Raw genomic sequence first — 19,269 nt, 5'->3', positions numbered from 1 at the left:
TGATTTAGTAAGAAGGATATTAAAGAGAAGCAAAAAAGCCATGAAATTCAAAGATTGTGATCCCCAAACAATAACAGCAATTTTCTGGGTAACTAAAGGAGTAACATTCCTAAATTATAGCCATACCACTTACAGATCATCTGTCCATACGTTCTACACCTAAATTCTTCATTAATCATTAATGTAGAACAAGTTGCACTCTATCTCCTTCCCTCAACTTCTTGGCCATGCTTATATAAAAACATATTTTTTTTCTTTAAGGTCATGTTATTTTCCATCTGTTTGAAAACATTAGGAATAAGGAGAAATGACACATAATAAGCCATCCCTTGGCGTCTATATATGATGGCCCTGTAAGTAACATAGACCAATACAGAACTAGAAAAGGTTTAGCATTGTCTTCTGTTGGGTTCTCTCAGAGACAAAGCCTGAGATAAATTTGAATGCAAACTATTCCTGGGAGGTGATCTCAGAAAACTCAAAAGTAGAGTGGGAAATGAGAATAGAGGCATGGAAGAAAGCCATTAAAGGCCCATTACTGAACAGAGTTCTGTGAGACTCTGTAGACCATGCCTCAGAGTTATCCCAATCAATGAGTGAGAAAGCTGAAGTACTTATACCCCAAGTTCTCTTTGTAATTGGTTGAAAGCTATTCCCAGATACATTATCTCCTGCACACTTCTTGTCTGCCATGGATATTTGCAACTGGTAGCACAATTCTATTGTTATGCACCAGCATGGTGATTATTGGGAGATGTGGGTTGGGACTTACAATCTGATACCTTAGCAGTGGGATATCAATGGTAGACTTGAAGGTCCAAATGGGTTATCTTAAGTCCCTGGTTTAATAATTTTTCTCTGTGGGATTTAAGTACAGTAACAATTTCCTCTATTAAGTCAAATCAAAGATCCTAAATCCCTAATCTGGAAAACTGTCAGTATCTTTGGTAGCTTCCTAATAGAAAATAAGGAAATAATTGGGATTTGAAGTTGATCACTCACTCATTCATTTAACAAACATTTACTGAACATCTAATGTATGTCAGGGATTAAGCTAGATAGACACCAGTGTAACCCCTATAAAATCTTATCTTACCACCTAGAATTTACTCTACTGGGGCCTCCAGATAAGTAAGTCCATAATAGTAGTACAAATTATTACAGAGTGCTATGAAAAGACACAGGCAGGGCCTTGATTCATTCTGTGGACCAGTAGTAATTAAGGAATATTAGCAGGATTTTCTATAGAAGACAATATTGGAGATGGATATTTAATGTGGAGGGGTAAATTTATGAGGAAAAGAAGAAAAATAGTGGAAAGAAACATAGTGGTTAATAAATAGAACATAAAAGAATACCATATACAACTGGTATAAAGAGTACTTAGAATGGTACGAAGATAAAAACGAAGATAATTGCAGGATGCTGCAGCCAGATTTTAGATCATGTATGTGTGTAAGGATGTGGGACTTAATCTTAAGGAAGATGGGAAGACACTGAATGATTTTATCTGGAAAAGTGAAGTTAGAAGAGAAAAAGACACGTTGGTTGTTTCATCAGTGTCTGTCAGTTGTTGTGGATTAGAGGCTCCTGTTGTTCCCTGTCTGAGATACATGGGAGGCATGGTCAGGTGTTTTTGTTTGTTCATTTTAGAAAGAACACTTTGGAAATACTGTGGCTTAATTGTTGGAGAAAGGTGGTTGCCATCTTAGATACAGAAACATTGATTAGTAGTCTATTAATAAAGGCTAAACAAGAGGTTGAATATAAAATTCATGACAGTTCTTTTCTGCTGTCATTTGAACTGGTGTTTCTCGATAGGTAATGCATTATCTGCTTTTTTAGATTTCTTCCTTTGTCTTTATTTTTCAGAAATTTAGTTTTGGCGTGTCTTGGCATGATATCATTGTGTTTACTCTATGTGGAGCTTGCTCAGGTTCTTGAATCTGTAGGTTTATGTCTTTTGCCAAAGTTGAGGACTAGTTAGTCATTATTTCTTCAAATATTTTTTCTTTTCTTTTTAGTTTTGGAGTCGGAGTCTCACTCTGGTGTGCTCCCGGTCACTGCAGCCTCGACTTGCTGCGCTCAGGCGATCCTTCTGCCTCAACCTTTCAAGTAGCTGGAATACAGGCACACAATACCCGGCTAATTTTTTTGATTTATTGTAGAGATGAGGTTTCGTCAAGTTGCCCAGGCTGGTCTCGAACCCATGGGCTCAGGCAATCCTCTTACCTCAGACTCCCAAAGTGCTGGGATTATAAGCGGGAGCCACTGTGCCTGGCCCAAATATTTTTTCATTGAACTCAGCTCACTTTCTCTCTGTTTTCATTCTGGGACTTTGATGATATAGACATTTTTAAAAATTGTTTTACAGGTTTCTGAGATCCTTCCCACTCCCCTACCAAGTCTATTTTCCTCTCTGGCTTTTCGGATTTGATAAATTCTATTGCTCTGTCCTCACTGATCCTATACTTTGACATCTATACTCTACTCTTAAACCTGTCCAGCAAGGTTTTTATTGTGGTTATTATATTTTTCAGTTTTAACATTTATACTTGTTTTTATTTTGTAACTTCTATGTTATTGCTTACATTTTCTGTTTTCTTTTCATTTATTTCAAAAACATACACAATTGTTTGTTGGAATAGTCATGTGATAGCTTATTTAAAATCCTTGTCAGATAATCCCAAAATCTAACTTATCTCAGTGTTAGTGTATATTGGCGGTCTTTTTTCACTCATTTTGTGATTTCCTGCTTTTTGGTATGAAGAGTAATTTTCAATTGTATTCTGAACATTATGAGTGTTACATGACTCTGGATCCTATTTCATCTTATTATTTTTTTTTTTAAGCAGGAAGTTCCCTGCTAAAGGTGGATGGGAATGTACAGTTTCCACTGGGCCCTACTGACATCATACTAGCAATAGTGAGGCACTTACTCACAAGGCCTTACTGTAGACAAGTGGGGTAGAAGTTTCGTTCCCCCTTTGGCCTTGCTAACACCTTCCCAAAGAAAGTGGGACCACTCATATCTTATTGTTGCCTTCAAATGGCAATAGGGGTTCAGCACTCTAATAGGCCCTCTGAACCAGGGAAGGGGAAATGAAATGTCAACTGTCTTTCTTCATACTACCTCATTCAATCATGTGAATGTCAGGTGTGAGTAAAGGCTCAGTTCCCCACTGGACTCCACTGACATTACACTTTGGGGGAAAGTGCAGTGCTTACTAGCTCCAACTTGCAATAACCTGTTATTCATGCTAAGTAGAGGTGGATGTTAAGATTCAAGATCCCATGGCTAAGTGTGGGGAGCTCAGTTGTAACCTGTCTGGCATCACTTCCCTAAGTCTCCTTGCTGATGGGTGGGGTGGAGGCCTAGCTCATCAATGAACCATATAGAAACAAGCCTGGTGGGGAAATCAAAAGCTGCCTGCTTGTGAAAGGAAGGGGTAAGGTGTGGAAGATCATCTCCTTGCTTGGTACCACTGAGACCAAAGGCATAGGAGATGGGAATGATTTTTCCATTAGTGTTTGACTGGAGTTATAAGTATATTGCCAAAAAAGTTTCTGTTGTAGAAACCCCTGTACTCTTATTTTGAGTAGGAAGTACAGGCTTTTCTTAGAGCCTGTTTCATCGGTGTCTGTTGGTTGGTATGGATTAGAGGCTCCTGTAGTTCCCTGTCTGAGATATATGGGAAGGAATAAGGAAACATAGGGAATTCATTGCCATGTTATTTCTTAAGTTTCAAGGTCCTTAGTAAGTCTGCCTTCTAATTTTAATCATTCAGTGTCTCCCATGCTTGTTTACTATGTTAGACTCAGGTTTTTAGTTATAAAAGACCTAGGAGAAATGAGGCTATTCCATTCTATCAGAACCAGAAGTCTGGAGGTCTATTGATGTTAAAAAGTGGTGCTGCCTGTAAATTAATTTTGACAATATACACCATGTCCTTTAGGAATTATTCTGCTGATAATATAGCTTCCCAAGGGATAACAAAGTTATTACAATTTGATTTTCACAGTCTTAAGTCAAGTGTTCTATTGGAGTTGAAATTTACAGATAAGCAAGGGAATAAGGCTAGACTGATTCATGAGGTAATGGATGAGAGTTAGAGACATCATGCTATAAACTTAGCTTACTATAGATAAATGTGGTTATGTAAAGAAATATTTGTAGATATGTGCAAATACATTCTTAGTATTCATACACATATGTCTTTGCTTAGTCAGCACCCTGATTTTGAAGTCTAATAACAATTTTTAATATGAGGAACTAGAATTTCCTGGGGAAATGACCAAATTTAGGACCTGGGCAAGAAATATAAAAGAGGTACCTACATCAACTTTTAGTGTCAAAAGTTAAGAACATGATTAAAAAATAAATAAATCTACATTGATTAAGTCAAGCCAAAGTAACACAGAAGCCAACTGAAAGAGTTCACAATGGTTAAGATGTAACAAAATAAAGTAGTATATCACCCAAAAAATAAAATAGAAATCTACGTGTTCTCACTGATATAAGCAAATGATTAACTAAAAACTAAATAGAAAAAAAGATACACAAGTCTCCAGTTCAGAAAAATTCCAAAAAGTTTATGCAGCTACTCTACTCTATGGAGGGACAGCATACCTCTCTGATCTTTAGCTGTGTGCTGAGCATAGTGACTTCCTTCCAGAGTACAGTGTGGAAAGAGAAGAAAAGAAGAAACTTACAACTGCTATCTCAGCCAGGTGATCAAAGTTGACACCAGCAGTCATAAACCATGTTGATAATATGTTCTCTTCATGTGATGTGATGAAGTGGCCCTTTACATCTGTGTTCTCTCTTAAAATACATACCCCCAATTTTGAGAGAAGCATCTCATATATTCCAATAGTGAGCATCCAACAAAATACCTGACCAGGGTTATTCAAAATTGTCAAGATCTTCAAAAATAAGAAAAGTATGAGAAACTGTCACAACCAAGAGGAACCCTATGACACATAACAACTAAATGTAACATAGGATCTTGATGGAATTATAAAACACAAAAAGGGCATTAGGAGATTGACTAAAGTATAGACTTTATTTAATTATAAGATATCAATATTCATTCATTAATTGTAACAAATATAACATGTGAATATAACTTGTTAGTAATAGAGAAAAATAGGGATAGAGTATAGGGAAAATCTTTACTACAGTCTCAATTTTGCTGAAAAATTAAAATTGTTCTAAAATATAAAGTCTGCTTAAAAAGTCAAGTGCTTTCTTGTTTTATGATTATGCTTCTGTTTTCCTTATGAATATTTAAATTTCCTTTACCTCATAGATATTGATGTAGAAGAGAAAACTAAATAACTTGAAAAGGATTGGCAACTTCAATTAAGTAAGTAATAATTCTTGGTATCACCTTTTTGGAAGAACCCACTAAATAAATCAAAGCAAACTATCTTTAAATGCTGAATTTCTTTTCAGTGTTTAATCTTTTATAAGATTAATGTTTGCTATGGGCATGATTCCACTTTAGAGGACAGCAATTATCATAAACATTGATTGCTGGCAGTGTCTAATATATAGTGAAATATTCATGCAAGGATCTGTAATAAATTTAGTCAATATATTTTGTGTTTTCAAAATGATATACTGTTATTTTAAAAAAACCCTTTACCTCTATACATTTCCTACACAACTTTTGGCCTCTAAAAAATTCACAAGGAAATGATACAATAGGACAGCACCCTCATAAATTTAAACTGGAGGCTCACTTTGTTGGTACGTTGCCATTGATACTGGCATGTGTATAATTCTTACAAATCCCTTCTATGGCAAGCTTTTTTCTCCCCAGGGGACATCTTTGACCCAGTAAGTACTTAAAAACCATATGACATAACTATGTAGCTAGATTTATAAAGCATTTTACCCAGATGTACAATAGAAGATGGAAAAGGCCATTTTTCTCCTACCTTTTGCTACTCAAAGGTTACTCACCATCTTACTTTATCAGCCAACTCAGACATACTCATAAACTTAGACTATATTTGTAGCTCAACATTCTATCTTTAGTATAACAAGTTCCACATTATTTTTATTGGTACCAAGTATGGAAATCATCAGGGAATTTTGTGCTTAACTTTTTAAAAATAATGAAAATAAATTATTCAACACATTTTTCTTTTGTACTTTTCAAAACAGAGCAGTGTTTCCAAGTTTGACACATAGATGAGTTGGCCATTTTTTCCCCATAGACAATTTTCTTATCTCTTCCCTCATATCAATTTGTCTTACCTTCTCAAAACATAGCATTTAATTTTTTATTTAGTTAGTTAATATTTATTGAACACCTATGTGAGGCAAACACAAAAGGCAGAAAACTAATCTGCCTTTTAAAGTAATAAGCTCATTAAAATCTCTGCATATAACAGGTGTTACTCAATTTATGAGAAATTGCATTTAATTATGAGGACTCACAGACTTAGAGAAAACCAAGACCTAAATAATAATTTAAAAGTGATAAAATTACTAACCTGCTTCATACCTAACTTTGTTAAACACAAGATAAAATTTTAAAAACTCTATGAACATTATATCAGATAATCCTCAAAATAACCGTAATTATTTTAGTGTTGCATGCAATGGCAAATGGAGAGACAGAGAGAGAGAGAGAGAGACTGACTCACCTCCTCAAGGTAAGGGAGGGTGCCAAGGCTAGGAAACATGGTAACTGTGGCTCCTTCCACAAGGTTAGACAATGGTTTAGCAAAGCAATGGCAACTGACTGCTTGAGATTGAATGATTTAAACATTCCCCTTGATGGGGGCAGGTCATTAAGGTGGTTTTGTGTGTGTGTGTGTGTGTGTGTGTGTGTGTGTGTGTGTGTGTGTGTGTGTGTGTTTATGAAATAGAGGAGAGACAGGAAGAGAGAGAGAGAAACATCAATGAAGAACTTCTGAGAAATGGCAAGAATACTGCCATGTATCCAATAACAAATAATTTAGGAGCTCCTAACTATGCAAATAATTGTTCATTATATGGCTGAATATGAAGAATATCTCAGTTTTGAACTAATAAATTGTTAGGTCACACTCCCAGTAGAGCCTCCAGAATTTTAGGTCAGATCTGTCGGGGATGTGGGTGTCTGGTGCAATCTGGTGCTGTGTGAAAGATGCAAAGAATTACACAGTAGTTAGATTGGAAAATACAGTTTATTTAGAAAGTAAATGAGAGAGAGAGAGATTTAACTCTCCAAGGTAGGAGAAGGTACCAAAGCTTAGGAAATATGGTGGCAGCCATAGCTCAGAGAACACATGGCCACACCAGAGTTTAGTACAGCAATGGCAAATGGAATGAGAAAGAGAGAGAGCATGAAGGAGAGAGAGAGAGAGAGAGAGAGAGAGAGAGAGAGAGAGACAGAGAGAGAGAGAGAGAGAGAGAGAGAGAGAGAGAGCGAGAGAGACTGACTCACCTCTCCAACGTAAGGTAGGGGGACCAAGGCTAGGAAACATGGTGATTGTGACTCAAAGGGATCACATGGTCAGACAATGGCTTAGCAAAGCAATGGTGGCTGTCTGCTTGAGGTTGAATGCTTTTAAACATTCCCCTTGATGGGGGCAGGTCATGAAGGTGGTTGGGTGGTGGTCTGCTCCACATCATCACGGGAAGCAGGTACGCACAGGTACTGTTGTCAAGTGATGGACAGCAGGCAGATGGGTGGATTAGTCACATGACATTTGCCATGTTGGTGGGGTCTGTGTCCTGAAGGTCATGAAGAGCTGATTAGGTTAACTTCTTTACAAACAAGCTGGGAAGGGGATTGTAAAGCAATTATCAAGAGCTGCCTCTGAGAAACCAACTCTGTCCTTGGCTAGTGAATTAGAAGGTAAACTGAAATGCTAGAGAAACATGACAGAACTAAGCAGTGTTAGAATGACTGCTCTTTGGCTATATTGACTCTATGTTATTTCCTTTCAGAAATCAAAAGGTTTCTAAAAGTTGAGTCCAAATTTTATACTTACACAAATCCTCATAAAAGAAGGCCAAGTTATAATTCAATAACTGGAAGAGTTCTTAAAATGTTGGATGTGTTCATATCAGCACAGTTTCATAATGTGAATAATAGGAGACTTAAAAATTGGCAGATGCATCTACAGACTCATTTATTACTATTTCTGTGAAGGGCAAGATAAGTGGATAAAAATGAAAATAATGGCTAGCAATTTTAGGCAGTTTGCTGAGTCTCCAAAAATATAGCCAAAACAAAACAAAACAAAACAAAACAAAAAACCTTGAAAATGATTAAATAAATATACTTTCAGTGCATGTGGTATTTTTCTACCAAATATCTTGAAAATGTAACTGTCAAATAAGTCTTCTCTGATAATAGAATTGTTAACTTTATTTGAAAGTATTAGATGTCATATGATATAAAAATCAGAAAGTCTTAAAAAAAGGGAATAAAGAAAAAACTCCTTTAGTTCTCCTCTTAGAAAGCAAAATTATAAAAAGAAACACAGAAAAATATTTTGAAACAAAAATAAATCTCCCCATTACTATTACAGAACTTTTAAAATTTCATTTTGGTTTAATTTTTAATAGATATTCATATGTTTACATAGTTGTCACAAGACTGACAGTTTTGTAATTACCTGTCTTTATTAAGCATTATTCTATTTTGCTGCATAGTCCTATGGTTATAATTTTAATGATTTTTAAATTTTACACAAAATAAATATAATTTGCTTTACTAAATCATTTGTCTATTGTTGATAATTAAAGGAATTTCCAATTTTTTGTTATTGCAAATGACAGGACAAAAACACCTTTATTTGTATAATAATTTTCTAAGTATAAATTATTTGAGTAAGTTTCCAGAACTAAAAATAATGTGTAAAAAGCTGTGGACACTTTTACCCTATCAGACATTGCCAAATTACCTTACAAATGATCGACTAAAATTAGATTGTGAAGAACTTTGTCAACAGAAAACATTATACGCAGTTGTTGATTTTGATAAATTAATAAACTGGAACATTGTGTTACATTTCTTTGAATTTTTATAGCTATGAAATTGAATACTATATACATATGTATGTATATACATATATATATATGTTTTAAATACAAATTTTATTTCCTCTTAATCATCTTCTCTCTCTCTCTTTTCTACCTCACCTAGGTTGTAAGAGAAAATCATGTGACAGGACAAATTTGTATTCCAATAAATTAATGATCACCAGTTTCAAATGGGCTTTCAAGACTGAAAACATTCCTCTGACTCACCAGTAAGTTCTTCTCATTCTACTTAAATACTATTCTTTTATTTTTTAATGAGTCTTTTCCACTCTCCTCAAATTTCCCCTTGCTTTCCCTACTTCCCTCTCTCACTAAGAAAATAGAAACCAGTAAATGACCCATCATCAAATCTATTTATTCATTAGCATCTTCACTAATCTCTGTATTCCCTTTTATTATGAGTTAACATTAAAGGCCCATTTGCTCTCCACACAGTGAGTATTCCATTTTCTCTCACCTTATCAAAGACTTCACAGCACTGCATCTTCTACAACCCACCTAGTCCTTATAAATTATTACCATCAAACATCAAACACACTCTAGACTAGTAACTCCTATTTAAAAATATTAAAAAGTATACAGGAAACATGAAACCCTCCCTTGGTTCTCACACATCTTCCTTATCTAATTCACATCTGAGCTTCTCAAAATTTTTATCTCTATATATTGTTCCACTTCCTCATGTCCTGTTTACTCAATGATTTTCTTTCATCTGGCTTCTCTCACTTCAACTTCTTTGCCCACTGCTCTGAGATTTCACTTATGAAGTTCACCAATGTTCTTCATGTCACCACAGCCAATGAATATTTTTTATTCTGATATTTAAAGACTGTTTCTCTCTTTATAAAAGAAAATTAAACAAAAAACAAAAGTTTTTATGCATCTGTATTTTTATACCTTCATATGCTTCTATCATGATATATTTTACAGGCTCCCCTTCTTTAATCTGATTTCTAAATATTTTCATTTAGTTTGTCATTTAAATAATTTCATTTAGGTTCGGTTGACTTTAATGAAATACACAAGTATATGAAAGATTATTTTCAACATTTAGTTCTCATAATAAAAATACTGTTAGCAGTAGTCAACACTCCTTTTATGCTTGCCATGTGCCAGACATTACTCTAAGAACTTTATGTATATTAATGTGTTTATCTTGCTCATAAACCTATGTCATTTATTATTCCCATATTGTAAATGAGAAAACTGAAGCATTGAGGTTAATTACAATCTATACAAGGTCATACAACCCTTAATTGGTGATGCCACTAGTTGAGTTAATGCTGAAACTGTAGAGGAGGCAAGTTAAAAAATGTCTCAGAGATTGGCCTACAACCAAGCAAAATTTAATTAATTACTTGGAAAGCACTAGAAAGCAATGAAACATTTTGTATTTCATGTGAACTACCAAGTCAAGTCATATGTTAATGACTATGTGTGATTGATTTTAATTGAATATCTTTTTCTCATTTTATTGTTCATTCAAAAGAGAAATATTTTCGTTGCAGTGTTTCTCATTCTTTTTGTTTTCTCTCATATTCACTCATCTATTTAGCACACATTTCCTGAGTGGTAAACAAGAAGCACAAAGTCCTTGCCCTAAGCAAATGTCCTAATTGTAGCATTTGTAAACAAATAAACATATTAGAAGGATAGACAGGCACTGAGAAGGCTGGTCTTATTGCTTCAGGCAGTATTGGTGGCATTTGAAAAGATACCTAGGCAATCAGAGGAAAATTGATCTAGGCAGAAGGATCAGCAAACGAAGTCATGAGATAGCTGTGAATTTACTGCATCAGAGGGCTTAAAAAAAGGCAGATGTGCCTGGAACCAGGTGAAGGTCTAGAAGAGACGTCGAAGGTGGCCAGGGCACATGGGGCCAGAGAGTATTGCTAAGCAGTTTATGTTTTAGTCTCTTTGCAGTAGATAGCCCTTAGAGGTTTTAGGCAGGCCAATGATATCACATGATTTGGGTTTTTTAAAAAGATTATTTTTACTTTTGAATCTTCTATAAAAACAAAATAGCTGTGCCTCTATGGGGTCCAGCCTTCACAATAATAAATTTTTTTAAATGCCCAAGAAGCTCAAACAGAACTGGTTCACTAATTGTCATCATTAGTCTCAATTAGACTGCATTAATATAAGCTCAGTGATCCTGGGACCCCAAGACATATTAGATTAGGGAAACCCAACTATATTCAAACGAGCATAATTTTTAAAATTCCCAATCTTGATTGTCTTCAGAAATAGTATTTTATTAAATAGAGGCTGGATAAGAGGTTTAAAGTAGGAAAAGTAGGGTTGACAGTTGGTCTGTTTATTCTCCTTTCAATGTTAGAAGTAACGAGTGAGGAGTGACTACTCTGCTGTAGGTGCATTGCTTAAATTTGGGAACTAATTCAATACAGAAAATTTTTGCTGAAAACTACTATACACTAGGCAATGAGCTAAGAATGGATAATGCAAAGAGGATAATTAATAATGTGAACAGCTATTACGAATAAGAGTCAGGCACTGTGCTAATGCTTAACATACAATATACAATATTACACAAATTTACACATTAATCCTATGAGGTAGGTACATTTATTATCTCATTTCCCAGAGGAGAAATCAGATGGTTTTCAAGGGTTTAAGTGGTTTCTTCAAGGTTTTACAACTAGTCAAGTATGTTAGCAGTATTCAAACTCAGAGCATTTGATGCCACTGCCAACTACTGTGCTCTACTGACTGCAAGTACCCTGTTTGAGAAGTTCCAAATTGTACTTACATGGGTACAATTGACCCTAGGACTGTCTGGCATAAACTGTATGGAAAGCCCTGGGTTTATGTGAGATGCATTTGAATTGGAGCAGATTATGAGATTGTGAGGGAAAGTCACTAAAATATGCTCCCTGTAGTAAAAGGAAAAAGGAGAAAAATGTGTGTGTGTGTGTGTGTATGTGTGCGCGTGTGTGTGTGTGTTTGAGCAGCAAGAAGCAGCATTTCTTTTACTTATTAAATTATATCCACTTCACAATATCAGAAACAATTCATAGTATAATGAACAGTTTATGGACCATTTTATCTTTGTTTGGATCCTATTATATGTAGAGTGTATAGAACACTGGCACCTAGATGTAGTTAAATAAATTTTCATTTTTATTTAGTCTTAAGGCAAAATTGCCTTCTGATATGTATAATTTAGGAATGTCTTCATAGAAAATATTTAAAGCCCACTATCTCAGAGGAAAGCAATTTTGCAAAAGATCTACCAAGCAGATACAGTTCTAATCACACCAGTCATTTAGTGAGGTGTGTACTGATAGACCCTCTCTCCTGTTTTCTATCTACCAATGGGGTTAACATGATCTAGGATAGAGGGATGTGGTTAAATGAAATGACACATAAAATGCTATATATCTTTTCCAAATATCCTGTCAGAATATGCCTAGTAAATGTTAAGTGATCTGCAAATACTTTGCTTCTTTGAGATGGATGAAACCCATTCTCATGTTTTTATGGTTTTTCTCAGCCATTACTTTAAATATAAAGGCCATAGTGAAAAATTCTTAAATTCTTCTTCTTCTTCTTTTTTTTTTTTTTTTTTTGAGTTGGAGTCTCACTCTGTCACCCAGACTGGAGTGCAGTGGCTGCTCCCAGCCACCGCAGCCTCCACCTGCTGGGTTCCGGAGATCCTTCCTCCTCAGCCTTCCGAGTAGCTGAAACTACAGGCACGCGCTACCATGCCTGGCTAATTTTTTTGATTTATCGTAGAGATGAGGTCTCGCCAAGTTGCCCAGGCGGGTCTTGAACCTGCGGCCTTAGGCAATTCACTCACCTCAGCCTCCCAAAGAGCGGGATTACAGGCTGAGCGATTGAGCCCAGCTGAAAAATTATTCTTGATCCTCCGCAGTCTGACTACTTTCTGAATATATTTTCCTTGATGAATTGAGTCTAAATATTACAATATTCATCACTTCGGCTATGTTTTAAGATATTTCAATGTGAGATAAATCACTACTCAGAAGAATTTCTGAGTTGGGTTTGTCAAAGATTTCAGTGAAACACCAATACATCTTAATAATAATTAACTTTCAAAGAAGAGGAGAGAAATGATTCAAGATGTGAATAGGAAAAATGTTTTCTTTTTGTACAAAGTGTTACTGTCATTTGTTCCGGTCAGAAAAAAGACAGCTTACAGTTAGTCTAATTTACATTTTATGATTAGTTTAGAAGAAAGTGTCATATAAATTTGGAATGAAAATAAATCAGTTTTCTTTAAACAGTAATGCAGATTTACAAATGCAAGTGCCAGAAGGAAGCAGTGTTTTGCCTGTAAGTTCCCAAACTCTGCTCTAATTTTAAAGGCTAATAACTCTGAAATGCAAATATTATTAGTGTTCCAGATGTGGCAATCAAGAAATGATTTATATACCAACTATTTTAACAAAAGGCTTGCAAACACAATAAATGAATATTGAAAGTCAAAATGATGCCAGACGTGAGTGAAAGCCACACCTATAGAATTATAAATTACCTTTAGGGATTAAGTAGTATTTCTTCAGAAAAATTTATATGATTTATTCTTATTCAAAAGGGAAACACAGAATCAGATGATCAAGGTTATTCCTTCGGTGCTATACTACCAAAAATCTTAATGCGATACCATATGTGATAGAAATAAATACAATTTTACAGGAAGAACTAATCAAATAAATTGAGATTTCACTTAAACTTTGGTATGCTAATCAAATTGAGTTTTCTTGACTAAATTTATCATAACTATAAATAAAAGGAACATCTTTTTTTGTTGTGTGTTTTTCCAGCATGTAAAACAATGGAAAAAGGGGTATCTGTGGGCTTGGGAAAGCTGTTCCATGCTTTCTATCTCCATTATGTAGGTATTTAGTTAAGACTTGAAAGCGAACTTGAGATCACTTATTTCAACATGTCTGTAAACCAGCCATGTTCAAACATGAAGAGAGAATATTTAATTTTTTTTTTTTTTTTTTTACAAACTGCATGAAGAAACTGCTTTTCTGTTTTCACTAAAACCTCAGTTTTCAGCCTATCAGGGTCTATAGTTATTAAGCAAGCAATCCACACTGACAGTAGTTCTATCTCCCTGCTGTAAATAGCTTTTCAGTTTCCCACCAATGCCTATTCTTTCTCTTCTTAATGTCTTGGTCAAAACTCAACCATCAGCTTAGAAACCTATTTCCATTTTATTGCTGGTACTGATCATGTTGGTATTTTTATCACCTTAGCTACTTCCTAGAGTAGGTAGTATGCATGTGGAATTTAACATTAAAGATTTAAGTGCTTTAAGGTACTTGATATACAGTTCCCAAAATAGTATGAATATTTAGTAACTACTGACTGGAATTGTGATTACATCATTGACATTCAAACTAATCTGTGTTGGTTCAGGTATTGCATAATAATCCTATGTTCTTTTCATACATCTATGTTTTTTGTCCCCAATTCCAGTAAAGCAAATATGTGAATGTTTGTTGATTATCTACAATGAGAGGCAGTGTGGGGTATAGAATTAGTGGAGCTCAAGACTGAAACTAACCTGAGTTTGAATTCCATCCCTGCCATTTACTTAGATCCTATGCCTCAGTTTCCTTACTGTTCATTGGAGATAATACATGCTTCAGGGACATTGCAAGGATTACAAATAATTAAAACAGCACTTGGATCTGGAAGAGGCATTAATTAGCTGACAATAAAAAACACTATGTAATTTGATTTTATTTTGAGAATCTGATAACAACTCTGCATCCCCTTGATAAAAAACAAACAAACAAACAACTGCACACAGTACTTTGCATGTAATGTTAGGTCATTGCTACCATACAACCAGTTAAAACCTATAGTTGACACGAAAAACTCAGAAAAATTATTACAAGAGAAAGAAAACGATAATTGTTGAAACACAGACTACCATCCCAGAGAAGGACAAGCCACATTTTAACATGGTCAAAATCTAAGTCAAAACTATTTCTTCTATAATGATGTCTCCTTCAGGTTTTGGTTTGATTGGGACTGAAACTCCTGGCATGACTGCTCCCATGACAGGCATGAATACCTACCAGATAGAGAAACTGCAGCTGAAGAACCTCAGTCACTTTTCTATAAAATGGGCATGTTAATACCATTCTGACAAGAACCTTATTAATATTAAGTAAGAAAACATAAATAAACTTCCCTAGCACCTGACAGCCAAGTAATCTTTAAGCTCTTTCCCTTTTCTTTTCCCCCTTTTCTTATTTCCTTCCCTGCCCTGAGTTCCATTTTTTTGCTTCATTTTTCACAATGATGAAGTTTTTGTAATGTTTTTACTCAGATAATTTTACATAACTTCTAGCATAATAGACAAAAAAGTTTAATGAATTATTGAGTAAACAGTGTCATTATTACTTCATCTTCATAACTTGATTTGTCCAGCTATATAAATATTTAATCTTCCTTTACTACTAATTCCTCTCAGTCAAGGGCACAAATTGGGTATATATCACACTTATTAAGTCCCCAAACATAGCCTGTAGTAACATATTAGGGTCTATGTATATGTTATAGCTTCTCTAAAACTAAGGTATCATCATTTCTACTCCACCTCTGTTTATATACCCCTAAAATGTGGCTTCTGATTAGTAGTTACAGTTATTGGCATTGCATTCATTCTTGTTATCTTTTTTCCCCTGATGATTACAAGTATTATCTGACTCTATAGTTAGTGAGCTGGGCTTTCTGAATATGAGGAAAGTTGAGAGAAAAAAAAAATGAATGAGTTGGGTAAGATATTCACATATAGAATTAGTGGAAGCTTTGACAATAACAAAAATAGTGATATTAGAGTCAATTCATTAGTAGTCAGGAAAATTTTGCCATGTGTTGCCATTAATTGGTCAACTACAGCAATTAGGCTCACAAATGACAGAAAGCAAATCAATTGTTCCTGCCAGCTTCTTCTGCTTGGTATCAGGACAATTCTCTTCTAGTTTATGAAAGGATAAAAATGTAATGTTCAAATATAAATGTCATCATTTTAAGATACGGATATATGTGAAAGCTACTATAGTATCTTCTTGAATATAGTTTTATAGAATTATAAATTCCACAGTAAAGAATTATAAGAAATGTAAAATTCATGAAAAGTACAATAATATTTGAAACCTAAAAAAAAAAAAAAAAAAAGAGGATTGTGACTATGTCCTGGCATACTTTGTTTGGAGAACATGTGAGAGACAGCCTTTTTTTCTTTCTTTTTCTTATTTTTTTAAATTAATAGTACTGTAGAGAAAGCCTGTATTCATATTCATAATCATCTGGCAAATCAGGAAGCTGACTTGTTTGAAATTCTCAACAAGATCCTAGCAAACTGGATTCAACAACACATCTCAAAAATCATACACCATGACTAAGTAGGCTTCATCCCTGGGATGCAAGGCTGGTTCAACATTCGTAAGACCATAAACATAATTAAATACATCAACAGACGTAGAAACAAAACCACATGATTATATAATTAGATGCAGAAAAAGTTTTTGATAAAATCCAGCACCACTTCTTGATAAAAACCCTCAAACATCTAGGCATAGATGAAACATACCTCAAAATAGTGAGAGCCATCTACGAGAAACCCACAGCCAGCACACTGCTAAACAGACAACAATTAGAACCATTTCCCCTGAAAACTGGAACAAGACAGGGATGCCCACACTCACCACTCCTGTTCAACATAGTTTTGGAAGTCCTAGCTAGAGCATTCAGAGAAGAGAAGGCGATCGGGGTATCCAAATAGGAAAAGAGGAAATCAAGTTATTCCTCTTTGTAGAGGACATGATTCTATACCTCAGAAACCCAAGAGAATCTGTCAAAAATCTCCTTGCACTGATAAAGGGCTTTGGCAAAGTCTCAGGATATAAAATAAATGTGCAAAAGACAATCATATTTCTATATACCAATAATGAACAGAAACCCAAATAAAAAGCACAATTCTATTCACAATAGCCACAAAAAAAATGGAATACCTTGGCATCTTCCTAACAAGAGACATGAAAGACCTTTACAATGAAAACTATAAAAACTACTCAAAGCCTGTAATTCCATGATTTGGGAGGCTGAGATGAGTGGATTGCCTAAGCCCGCGGGTTCAAGACCCGCCTGGGCAATTTGGTGAGACCTCATCTCTACAATAATTCAAAAAAATTAGCCGGGTGTGGTAGCGCACACCTGTAGTTCCAGCTACTTGGAAGGCTGAGGCGGAAGGATTGCTGGAGCCCAGCAGGTTGAGGCTGCAGTGGCCGAGAGCAGCCACTGCACTCCAGTCTTGGTGACAGAGCGAGACTCCAACTCAAAAAAAAAAAAAAAGAAAAAAAAATTGCTCAAAGAAATCAAAGATAACACAAACAAATGGAAAAATATTCCATGCTCATGGATTGGAAGAATCAACATTGTTAAGATGTCCATTCTACCTAAGGCAATCTACAGATTTAATGCAATACCCATCAAATTACCAGCAATTCTTCTCAGACCTAGAAACATCAATACAGGAATTCATATGGATACATAAACGACCATGAATAGCCAAAACAATCCTCAGGAAAAAAAAAAAAAAAAAGACAAAGCAGGAGGTTTCACACTCCCAGACTTAAAACTTTATTATAAAGTTAAAATAATCAAAACAGCCTGGTACTGGTACAAGAACAGGCAATATAGACCAATGGAATAGAATTGAGGTTCCAGAAGCAAAACCTCAATTTCTCAACCAATTCATCTTTGACAATACCTCCACCACCAACCACTTGGGAGAGGAGAACCTATTTAGTAAATAGTGCTGGGAAAACTGGCTGACAACATGCAGAAGATTGAAACAGGACCCGTACCTATCTCCCTATACAAAAATCTGTGGTTCCAATAGTTTCTGGTTTTACGTTTAGGTCTCTAATCTATCTTGACCTGCTGGGCTCCAGTGATCCTTCCACCTCAGCCTTCCAAGTAGCTAGAACTACAGGCGCATGCTACCAGACCCGGCTAATTTTTTTTTTTTTTTGATTTATTGTAGAGGTGAGGTCTCGCCAAGTTGCCAAGAGGGTCTCAAACCTGCGAACTCAGGCAATCCACTCACCTCAGCCTCCCAAGGCGTGGGATTTAGGCTGAACCACCGAGCCCGGCTGCAAAAGATATGAATAGACACTTCTCAAAATAAGATGTATGAGCCACCAACAGATACATGAAAAAATGTTCAGCCTCACTAGTCACCAAAGAAATGCAAATTAAAACTACACTGAGATTTCACCTAACTCCACTCAGAATGACCATCATCAACAACTCAAAAAACAAGAGATGCTGGAGAGGATGTGGCAAAAAAGGGAATACTTCTACACTGTTGGTGGGAGTGTAAACTAGTACAGCCTCTGTAGAAAACAGTGTGGTGATTGCTAAAAGTTCTAAAAATTGACCTTCCCTATGACCCTGCAATACCCCTACTGGGAATATACCTGGAAGAACTCAAATCACTGTATAAAAAAGATACCGCACATGTATGTTTATCGCAGCATTGTTCACAATAGCAAGAACATGGAACCAACCATGCTGCCCATCAAAAGAGGACTGGATAAAAAAATGTGGTACATATACACAATGAAATATTACGCAGCTATAAAGAAGACCAAAATCATGAACTTCGTAGCAACCTGGATGAACTTAGAGTCGATAATACTGAGTAATCTTTCACAGAAACAAAGAACTGAATATCATATGTTCTTACTCATAAGTGGACCTTGAATAACTATTGTAATACTATAAGAAAAGAATTGACAGTAGTGGGAAACTGTGGGTGGGTGGGGGATCAGGGAGGTGGGATTGGCAGTAGGGGGAATCTGCCTGGGGAAGGGGGGACACATCTCATCAACAAGGGTAACTGCATAATGAATATTTGTTTATCTAACCCTGAATTATACCTCACAATTTTAAAATAAAAAATTTAAAACTTAAAATTACTATAGAGAAAGCCAGTATTCATATTCATTATTGTCAGGCAAATCAAGAAGCTCACTTGTTTAGAATCAGTAAGTGCTTATTCCCTCACTTCTTTTTTTTTAATCAATATTTTTTATTATGGTTTTGTGGGGTACAGTTAAGGGTTAGGTGTACAATTACGTTTCATTCAGGCACCCTGTTGATAAGAGGTGTTTCCCCATCCCCAGACAGATATTTGCTATTGT

General features: G+C 35.4%; 1 protein-coding gene across 1 annotated transcript in view; it reads right to left on the bottom strand.

Annotated features, from left to right (window-relative positions):
• Positions 1–19,269, bottom strand: part of PKIA (cAMP-dependent protein kinase inhibitor alpha) — a 99,817-nt gene that overhangs the window by 31,603 nt on the left and 48,945 nt on the right. The window lies entirely within an intron of this gene.

The sequence above is a fragment of the Carlito syrichta genome, unplaced genomic scaffold, assembly GCF_000164805.1.
Source record: "Carlito syrichta isolate Samal-C Ts95f unplaced genomic scaffold, Tarsius_syrichta-2.0.1 Scaffold314280, whole genome shotgun sequence".
In the NCBI taxonomy this organism is placed as follows: Eukaryota; Metazoa; Chordata; class Mammalia; order Primates; family Tarsiidae; genus Carlito; species Carlito syrichta.
Note: the sequence above shows the minus strand (reverse complement) of the source record. Positions and strands in the feature narration are given on the sequence as shown.